We start from the raw sequence: 11136 nt of genomic DNA on the forward strand, positions 1-11136 counted from the left end.
CTGTAAACAAGAATGTGGGTACAACTTCCGGTGAGACGGCAGTAGTAGTATACCCATGGTATTTTGTGTGCTAATTAGCGAAGAGGCTAAGTGTTTTTCTGATCACTGTTTACTTGTAAAGTTGCAAACCTTTATGAGAGATGTTATTACAGTGCTTGGGGACAACATGTGCTGTTCGAAGTTGTGTTCCCGCCTCTGACTGTCAACTAGTGATGTGACATTTGAACCGAGGCATCAGAACTTGTGTTAAGGGGTGTAACTTGGATGAAACCTCGATTCAAGGTTTGTGTTGTTAAAGTAGAAATCACGAAACTGGTGACTAACGAAGCCTTACTTTCTGTCCAGTCATCTGCGCAATTCACTTTGTGTTGGAATATTTGAAGCCTCAGATTTTACTACATTTTAATTTGGACTTATTTAATTACATTTTTAAATACCAAGTAATATGAAAAATACAAATTAAATATTTGCTGTATGCAATTCATAAATGTGTACATTATTCAAAATATTACATTACATCATATTGATATTTGTACTGGAATTGAATGGCACAGTTTAATGGGCAAATTACAGAGACAGAACACTCGAAGCTTTGAATCTTTTCCTGAAACAGTCAGTGGAAAGTTTCAGTGCTTCACAAGGCTTCATTTGCCCATCACTACCGTCAGCTGTTAAATGAATGAGTGTCACGTCCCACTTGTTTATTTCAAACTGGTAAACGCTCCCACTTTTCACGCAAGGCCTCATGGGGCGTAGGAAACTTGTGGATACTGTCCTATCATAATAAAAGCTAAAACACCAAAAATATACCTTTAAAAAATAACCAAATAAATAAATAAAACTGTGAAGTAAACAAATAAAACTATAAAAAGAATTTCATAGGACCCTAGAAATAAATAAACTAATGAATTTTTTACTTTTAATAAATTGCTGTTAAATTGTGTAAGTTTAATGAAGAATTTGACTAAAAACAAAATGGAATTTGGGGAAAAAATAAATCAAATCCTGAAAAAGTGTATTAGAGCTTCCACAACAATATTACAAAGCACAACTGTTTTCAACATTAAATATAATAATACATGTTTCTTGAACAGCAAGTCAGCATATTAGAATGATTTCTAAAGCATCATGTGACACTGAGGACTGGAGTAATGATGCTGAAAATTTAGTTTTGTCATCACAGAAATAAATTACATTTTAAAGTACACTGCAATACAAAATAGTTATTTTAAACTGCAATAATATTTCATGATTTTACCCTTTTTAACATATCTTTGATCAAATAAATGCAGCCTTGGTGAGCATAAGAGATCCCTTAAAAAAAAAAAACATTGAAAAATTTAAACACCACCAAACTTTTTAATGATAATGTACCTTTTGTTTTCTCTGTCAAAAGTAAAATGAACTCAGATTATAAAATTCCTGGAAAAATAAATATCATTCACAACAACGCATCCACAAGACTGAATAGATGCCATTTAGCATAAGCACACTCACACAGCTCTGTATAATTCAATCTGAGGATGATCACCCAATGAGCACATGCTTCTCCACCCACCTCCCATAAGAGATAATGAGGTCTAATAACTCTCAAACTCTGCACTTTGCATTACAACCTCCAAACAACGGCACATTCTCGACCCCAGCCTATTGTTTCTGTGGTCCCTCAGCCGACAACACATCCAATACAGTAAAATACAGCACAAGTAACATAACTAAGCAAATTATCTTTATAATATAGGTTGCAGTGAACAAGACCAGAGCATGTAATAACCCCAAACAGCAGAGAAACAGTCCTGCGAGGTTAAACAAAAGGGCTTTTTGTCCATTTCAAAAGAGTCTGCGATCGAGTGTGCCATCAGAGCCTAACAGCAAACCCGCTGTTACTGCGCCACGCTTTCGATTTCAATGACAGCATAACAATATTTACATGGGGGGCTCTGCATACACACCACGCATGACAATGACTTGACTGTGGAGAAGCACGAATGAATGGATGCGAGTGTCAGGCAACTTACCCAAGTGTCTGCAGCACATAATCAGAGTCAGGCTGTTCACAGACGCCGCTCCAGCGACACACGCGTGCACATGCTGACACATACACTTAAACAAACTGCCTAATGACAGGTCATAGGGGACAGGTAGCAGGTTTTTTCCCTTTATTGTTTCAAATCTTGTCTTTCTCTCCTCTTTTTTTAGATTCAGACAGCACATGTGGTGCCGAGCAGCAATCCACGCAGTCACGTGAAGGAGACGGTCACGTGACAAACCTAGATTCCCCAGGCTGGGAGTACCTGGGGAATATAGGGAGACCGTGAGAGGGAGAGAGGAAATTGGGGAACACCAGGGGGCACCATCTTCTGGTTCCTATTTGATTCTCTCAGCCTCTCGGTGCAGGTGGCATCACGCATGCAAATCAAAATGAAAGAGGGCGAATGAAAAGAGCTGCGGACAGAGAAAGAACCCTGGCGTGAGAGAGTAAGAACACTGCAGAAATGCCTCCGAGTTTCAATGAATATTTATCAGCTGTGCCAAACTCTCCCCCCCCAACACCCGACCTCTTCTTGGAACGGAGCCTAATTCATTTGAATGCTTGCCTTTGTTAACAGCTAAATCAGCAGGGCCGTTTGCAACTCCTGAGCTGTTGCAAGACGCGGTTTACACTGCGTCACACATGCACTGGATACCTTGCGAGCAGACACTCTCGTCCCTGTGCTAGCTCGGTTTGCTTCAGGGTGAGAGGATGACAAACCCCCCATTGTGTAAATGTGCATAGATGCTTTTTTCACACTTATGCACCCAGCTAACAGCTCTGACACTTTGCTCTTCACCAACACTCATTATGACCCAACCTGGTGTATCTAAAGAGCAAACGATGGGCATCAAAATGCAGTCAAAAGACGTGCCTGAGATTTAAAGTCAGCTTCCATAGGAGTAACATTTCACTGTCCGTTTAAACTTTTAATCTATATTGACATATTTATATTTGTTGTCATGTTGTTGTTTTATGTGAATGTTTGCGAACGAGGGACATCCAACAAAATTTTTTAGTAATGCTGTTTTGCACTTTTCTTTACTTAAATAATACAAATCATATTAGAAGTTGTGACAAATAAACAAAAAAAAAAAAAAATCAAATAATATTGTTATTTAACATTATTACATTATTAAAAGTATATATATATATATAATGTAAATAATATAAAATACCTATAAATAATATCGGAAAAAAAAAAAACACTTTTGTTTTTGCTAATTTCATTCTCAAAGTGGTTTTCATAACTGCAATACTTGAATTAAGTTATAACCCAAGTTAAAATTTGGTATGTTATTCAGTAAGGATGAATAAAATTGATCAAAAGTGACAGTAAAGACATTCACAATGTCGCAAAAGATTTCAATTTCAAATAAATGTTGTTCATCTTGAACATAAATTACATCATGAAGTATTTTACCATGTAATTTTAATATTAAAAGTACAATATTTGTTATCTTTTAAAATTGCAAAAACCATTTCACAATACTATTACAATACTATTACTACTATTGTAACACAATATTGTTTTTAACTGCAATATTGTGACATATTTAGTAAAATTATATTGTGAATAAATTAAAATATATTTTAAAATATATTACCATCAGAATATTAGAATTAGAATATATATATTAACTTTTAAAACTCTAAAAATATTTCACAATATTACTATTTTTACTGTAACACTGTGAAATATTTTGTGAAAAAATTTACATTTTAAAATATATATTCCTCACAATATTATAATTAGAATATATATATTACAATTGTAAAAGCTATTTCACAATATTAGTATTATTACTGTAATATTGTAAAATAATATTGTGAATAAATTATATTTTAAAGTATATTACCATCAGTATATTAGAATTAGAATATATATTAACTTTAAAAATTGTACAAATATTTCACAATATTACTATTTTTATTGTAATATTGTGAAATAATGTTGTAAATAAATTACATTTTAAACTATACTACTATGAGAATATTAGAAAATTAGAATATATTAACTTTTAAAATTGACTTAAAATATTTCAAAATATTACTATTTTTACTGTAATACTGGGAAATAATGTTGTAAATAAATTACATTTTAAAATATATTATGATCATCAGAATATTAGAATTAGAATATATATTAACTTTCAAAAATTTGTAAATATTTCTCAATATTACCACTTTTACTGTAATATTGTGAAATAATACTGTGAATATATTTAAAAATATATATTAACTTTAAAATTAACTTTGTTAAAATATTGTTAAAAATATTTCACAATAGTACTATTTTTAAAATTGTAATAATATTTCAAAATATTACTATGTTAAAATAAATGACACAATATTAGAATTAGAATTAGAATATATATATATATATATATATATAAACTTTTACGATTCTACAAATATTTCACAATATTACTTTTTTTTTTTTACTGTAATTTTAATCAAATAAACGCAGCATGTATTCTTTCAAAAATATTTTTAAAATCTTACCCCACTTTATAATTAGGTTTATAATTATACAAATTTCATAATTTCATTACTACATCAACATGTACGTATGCAAGTTTATGTATTACTTTATTTGTTTATTTATTTATGACTGAGACTTTTGTGAACACACTTAAAACATAATCTTAAACATAATCTTTCTTTATTCTTTCTTTTGCATTTAAGGTGATATGTTCTCATTAGGTTTTGTTACATTCATCCAAGGGATGCCTGTCCCTTCAATCACTTTCCATCACTGTTTGCCTTGCAAAATAAAATGAACTAGTGGAAACGTTAAGCTTGCACAAATCTCTCAACATCAGAACCAGCTATGAAACCAACCAGACACACACGGTGAGGCAGACAACGTCTCGTTCCTTCACAAAGCTCATTGAAATTCTGTGCACAGCACTGGTCAAAGGCGGGGCCAGGCAGCAGTGCTGGCATACGGGAGATGCGATCAGTGCCTCTCACCACTGCAGCCACTGTTGTAGCCACAGATACAGACAGAGAAACAGCCAGCAGCAGCAACTCCAATAATACTAAAGCAACGCACACACATTAGTGCTTTGTGGCCTGTTATGACCCAATGCACAGAGGACAATACCGCCATCCAGCACTAATTTAGTACCACATCGCCAGTCAAGCTGAATCTGATCGATCACATAATTTCCATGTTATTTCTATAGTAAACACAGTAAAGCAGATCAAATTTCATTTTGTGAAAAACAATTCAGAAATCTTGTGTGTCCTGTGTTTACACACATCAGGCAGAAGAGGCTGTCCTCTGCATCATTCTCTACATTCGCCAGTCTATGAGTTGGTATATATTGCTTAAAGGGATAGTTCACCCAAAAATGATATGTCATTCCAAAACTGTAAGTTGTTATTTATCCTGTGGAACATAAAAGAAGTCATCTTCATGTACTGTATTTTTCAGGGCCGATACTGATTACTATAGATCAAGTCGACTGATAAATCAGTATTTCGAACCGATATATATTAGGGCTGGGCAATAATTCAGTATCAATATACATCACAATTTAAGTTTTTTTTTTTTTTTTAATAATGGTGATATGATTTATAAACACAAAACGCAGCGTAGGTTAGAGGTCGACCAATATTGGATTTTACCGATACCGATAACTAGGTTGGACCACACTGGCCGATACCGATCGACCGATAGTTTTTAAAATGGATACTGAACGGAAAATAAATAGTGCTCTACTATTTTAAAAAAGTAGCCTACTGAACCACACTTTGTAAATGAATAAAAATAATAATATTAATTGTATATTGATCATTACAGTTAGTTCATTGTTCATTATTCATGCTAACAAAAGCAACTAAAATGTTTAAAATATATAGGTAATTGCTGAAATTAACACACTCTAACAAGAAACAATACTTTTATTCTATAGCTTTTATCAACCTTAATGTTACATATGGACTCAAATTGTAAAGTGTTACCATTACATCAACAATCAAGCTAAAGATGGCCATCTTTAAATATCTACACAAAGGCCACAGTATTGAAATTGCATACATATGGATATTGTGTACTTTCACAACGTAACTGCTTCTATTCTAGAACATTTGTGGTTATCTAATCAAAATATAAAAATATGTTAGTCACACAACGGGCAAAAGTGCAGCATAGCATTTGCCGATAACTGATAGTTCCACCAATCAACTATCGGTGCCGATTAACTGGCAAAACTGATACATCGGTCGACCTCTAGCGTAGGTGTTTTATATGAATGCATCTTTGAAGGGGAACCAACTGTCTTCAGAAAAGTGTCTGATAAAGTAGCGTTCATGAGCACAGCTCTGCTTTGTTTACAGCCATTACTGAGGAAACTGCCCTTTCTACCACCCCAAAAGTGCCTCCTGCTGGCAGAGAATGAATTTGCATGTTCAATAAGCCCATTTCCAGCAAGGTGTTTTTGTTGTTGCTCACACTTTTTTTCAATGCAGCAACACTGAGCACTTTTCATATTATTTATCCTGGCTGAAGCACTTCTGTTTCAATCTATAAGAATAATCCACGTATGTTATAGTTTAAAGTTTAAAAACATTAATATTAATACGGTGAGTCTGACAGGCTGATGTTTATTTGACAATGATTTCACATTTCTTGTTTGTATGAAGGCTAAATACAAATAAACAGTGAACATTCATTTATCTGTACCGTTTTATTTTCTTAAGGAGAAGTTCACTTCCAGAACAAAAATTTACACATAATTTACTCACCCCTTTGTCATCCAAGATGTTCATGTCTTTCTTTCTTCAGTCATAAAGAAATTATGTTTTCTCCATTTAGTGGAGTTCTATGGCGCCCACGACTTTGAACTTCTAAAATGCAGTTTAAATGCAGCTTCAAAGGGCTCTAAACAATCCCAGCTGAGGAAGAAGGTTCTTATATAGCAAAACGATTGGTTATTTTAAAAACATTTACAATTTATATAATTTTTAACCTCAAATGCTCATCTTGTCTAGCTCTGCATGAACTCGGTGTATTCCGGTTCATGACAGTTAGGGTCGAAAAACTCCATCTTGTTTTCTTCAACTTAAAAATTGTCCTACATCACTTTTACCTTTTTTTTTTTAAAGGGCGTTTGATGTTCTTTGCATGTTCACTCTGTAAAATTGGGTCGGTACTTCTGCAGCAGTGTAGGACGATTTTGAAGTTGGAGGAGAAAATGAGATGGGTTTTTTTTTTTTTTTTTTTTTTTTTTATACATACCCTAACTGTATTGACCCGGATTACACAGAGTTCACGCAGAGCTAGACAAGATGAGCATTTGAGGTTAGAAAGTATATAAATTGTTATATATATATGAAAATAATTCCTAAAATGTTTTCCTCAAAAAACAAAATTACTTTACGACTGAGGGAGAAAGACATGAACATCTTAGATGACAAGGGGGTGAGTACATTATCTCTAAATTTTTGTTCTGGAGGTGAACTAATCCTTTAATACGGCGAGTCTGAGAGGCTTATGTTTATTTGACAGTGATTTTACATTTCACGTTTGTATGAAGGCTAAATACAAATAAAAGGTGAACATTCATTTATTTGTAAAGTTTTTATTTCTTAAATATTATATAGTTTTATAAGAGGAGGTTTTATAGACTTTGGCAAATTGATTTTTCAGAATTTTGTTGTGGGTGTTTTTGGCAGTTTTACTGAGGCTTTTTAAAATTTTGTTCATATCGATACCGGAATTATATTGTATAGACCGAAATTAAGAAATATATCATGATATAAATTTTGGGCATATCGTCCAGCCCTAATATATATATGTCAGGTGTAAAAATTAAAATTAATGTCATAATTAAGAATAACAAGGACTCTGACAAAAACTTTAAATGCTTTTAAATTATTTTATCGCCAAATCAATTTTGAATCACGGTATGCGTGGCGCAACATGAAAGTGATTATAAAAATGACAGAATTTCATTTTTGGGGGAACTATCCCTTTAAGACTCTCCTTTGCTAAATATTTTTGAATTTTCCCATTTCATAATATGTGCAGCAAATCTACCTTAGTCAATTTTCTTGTTTTCTTGGGTAACAATTAGCAATTTTAAATCAATCCCAAGTCATGTCCTGGCTCTTGTGAGGGTTAAGCTGAAAAAGTGATGAAGACAGAGTTATTGCCAGTATGTGGAATATTTTAAGCATCTGACAGGCCAAGCATATGGAGGCTACCAGAACGTTGCTGGCACTGAATCTGTGTGTCTGTGCCAGGTGAGTGAAGAGCCCTGCAGAGCTCTATGGCCAGACCAGACACACTCATTAAAGAAGCTGCTGTATTGTGAGTCATGTGAGCCACCAGCTCTTGTGAACCTCCATGTTTGCCAGAGGATGTTCTGGCATAGTCATGCACAATACAAATCGACTTTGGTCCGTGTAACGGTGCTGATGGAGGGACAAGATGCAGGTATCTGACTGGTAGAGGCACAAAAACAGAATGAATCAATCACAAGACAAATGAAAACACATGAGGCAATGTAAGTGAAGCAACACCTCCCCTCAAAGCATTCAATCTTCGGATGAGACTGTCTTGAAAATACACACAAAAACACATATTCACCAGAGATTTCCTGACAAAAGAGTAATGGAAAACCTTAAGAAACAAACTCACACATTCGCCAATTACTGAAGACCAGACACAACAAATAAGCATCACCATTAGCTTAAACAAGACAGATCTGCATATGCTTCATTTTAATGAGGCAGACTTGGCATGGAGCCTGGACACAGGACCAAACAAGACTTAAAAGGGCTGTAAAAACAGACGAGTGAGAAATCAGAACCAAAAAATTCATTAAAAATTTCAGTGTGATCTTTTGGATGCACGTGTATATAGCTAAAGCTTTAATATTTAGCAGCAATAACACCTTAGCCACACTTTTATGTGACGGTTGCATTAGAATGTTATTGAACTTGTGTACTTATTATTCTTTTAGCAGAATCTTTGATTAATAATTATATTAGTGAACCTTGCAAAGCCAAAAAATTAAATATGCCTTTGATTCACCACATAATGCCCAACCCATGACAACCTTTAAGAACAAACAGAAATTGCACAGTTTGGTAAACGGGCAAAGTCGCCCTGTGTTCTCGCATCTCACACCGTATTATCCGCACTAACTGTATTTATAATACTCTTGTATGGAAAAAGACTAATGGGCCCATTTCCATTCTCAGCCTTCTTTCCGTCTGAAAGTGTACGTAAGTGTAAAGGTGGAAGGTTTGCCCTTACCTGGCATCCAGCAGAAAGGGCTCCCAGAGCGCAGTGTATGGCAGCAGGTTTTAGCAGACTAGCACACTCAGCACACCCAAAGCAGTGCCAGACATGGCGGCAGGGGGAGACTGGAGGAAACTGGAAGCAACAGCATGAGGGGGCAAACCCTCTTGTGAGGACACACACTGGACATGTAATTTGCTGGTGCCAACCATTAACACTGTGCCAACTCACCAAAGGAATGCTCTCTTTTCAGCTCATTAGCGACTGATAGATTTTTGTGATCATGTTTGTTTCATTTAACACAATATTTGATGCAGAATTTTTATTTATTATTAATATTTATATTTTTCATGAGCATGTGGTCGAAATCCAAAATGTCCCTGGTGAAAAAAACCGCATATGCTGGTAGGTATGTTTTGATGCTGGGATGCTGGTTAGGTAGGTTTTGATGCTGGTTTAAGCTGTCCTTTGCTGGTTTTTGCTGGTCATGTTGCTGGTCAAGGACCAGCATGAACCAGCAAAGGACCAGCATAACCCAGCAAAACATACCTACCAGCATATGCTGTTTTTTTCACCAGGGGTTTTAGTCTCTCTGCATTTCAAATTTTGTAATTCTATAGGAAATATTTTTTGGGTCAACACAATAATCTTCACCTGACCTGAAAAAAGAGTTCAGGCATCAAAAAATCAATAATAAAATAATAATTCAATGACCTCAATTTGGTTTGTTGTTGTCAGCATGTGAAGCACCATCTTTGTTTATCAATTTGCTTTGAACCTAACGTGCCTTTTGCCCTTTATATGAAACCAACTAAGCAAATATGATTAAAATGTGCATTTTAGGGTGAGAATGTTAGCAAACCTTGAATACCTGACTCTGCGCTCTGATCTTTTCTAAACAAGATGCTGGTGAAAATGTGGTGGCCACCTTTTCCGGGGTGGATAACCTTGTACGCCCTCTTGTGGTTAGGCCTATACCATAAAAACCGTAGTGGGGGGAGCTGCCCTGCTGCACAAACAAGGAACGATGAGGTATCGGTTTCATAGCTACATGTTTTTATCATCTGGGTTGAAAATAATTAATCCAGCGGGAACGGACTCTTACACAAATTACATTCTCCTACATTTTACATTCCTACATTTTCGGGCAGGCCTATTATAGGATATTAAATCCTGTAATAATCCTAAATGCAACTATACACTACTGGACTCCTACCCTGTCCTGTGGGCTTTTTGTTTTGTTTTGTTTCTGTGAGGTTCCAGCATGAAAACTATCATTATTTATTTATTTATTTTTGTAACGAGTAACGTTACAGATATAAGACATCTGCCGTCCTCAAGTGGCTGACAAAGGAAACACAACCACCATGTTCTCAGTTCAGGTATTTTGCATCAATTTCAGGTTGAGGAATGTCTGTTTTATGTTAGTAATAACATTTTATGCGGGTGATGGTTAAACAATCGTTTAATATTTTCACATTTTATATTTTTCTTGTAGGTTACTCGTTCTATTTAAAATGTTGATGTGGTCGTTGCTTAGTGAGTTCAGCTGTCACAGCAAGTTGGTGGTAATATTAGAGGGAAAATCGATATCATTGCAGAGAACATTTGATTGGACAAAATTTTTTTAGTCATCAGGTTTTGGTTTACACTGCGACCCTCTCTGACATCCAAGGCATCTATTTCAATAGTGCTAGTTTGCATTGTATTCTACTCCTTCCTGAGGCCACACAGCATTCAGAATAAAACATCAGTATACAAAACATTCAAGTTACCTTTCAATATGTATTATTTTGGTAAATTATTTGGATTATAAAAATACTAACAGTAATAAAAATTAAAAAAA

The 11136-nt window shown here is 34.6% G+C and overlaps 1 protein-coding gene across 1 annotated transcript in view; it reads right to left on the bottom strand.

Moving 5' to 3' along the window:
- LOC127162925 (trinucleotide repeat-containing gene 6A protein) overlaps positions 1-9417 on the bottom strand; it is a 79590-nt gene extending 70173 nt beyond the window's left edge. The window contains exon 1 of the mRNA XM_051105855.1: positions 9306-9417. The gene's annotated coding sequence lies outside the window, so the exon portion shown is untranslated. The remainder of the gene's footprint in view (positions 1-9305) is intronic.
- Positions 9418-11136: the final 1719 nt, after the last annotated feature.

This window comes from Labeo rohita, chromosome 3 (assembly GCF_022985175.1).
Source record: "Labeo rohita strain BAU-BD-2019 chromosome 3, IGBB_LRoh.1.0, whole genome shotgun sequence".
Lineage (NCBI taxonomy): Eukaryota > Metazoa > Chordata > Actinopteri > Cypriniformes > Cyprinidae > Labeo > Labeo rohita.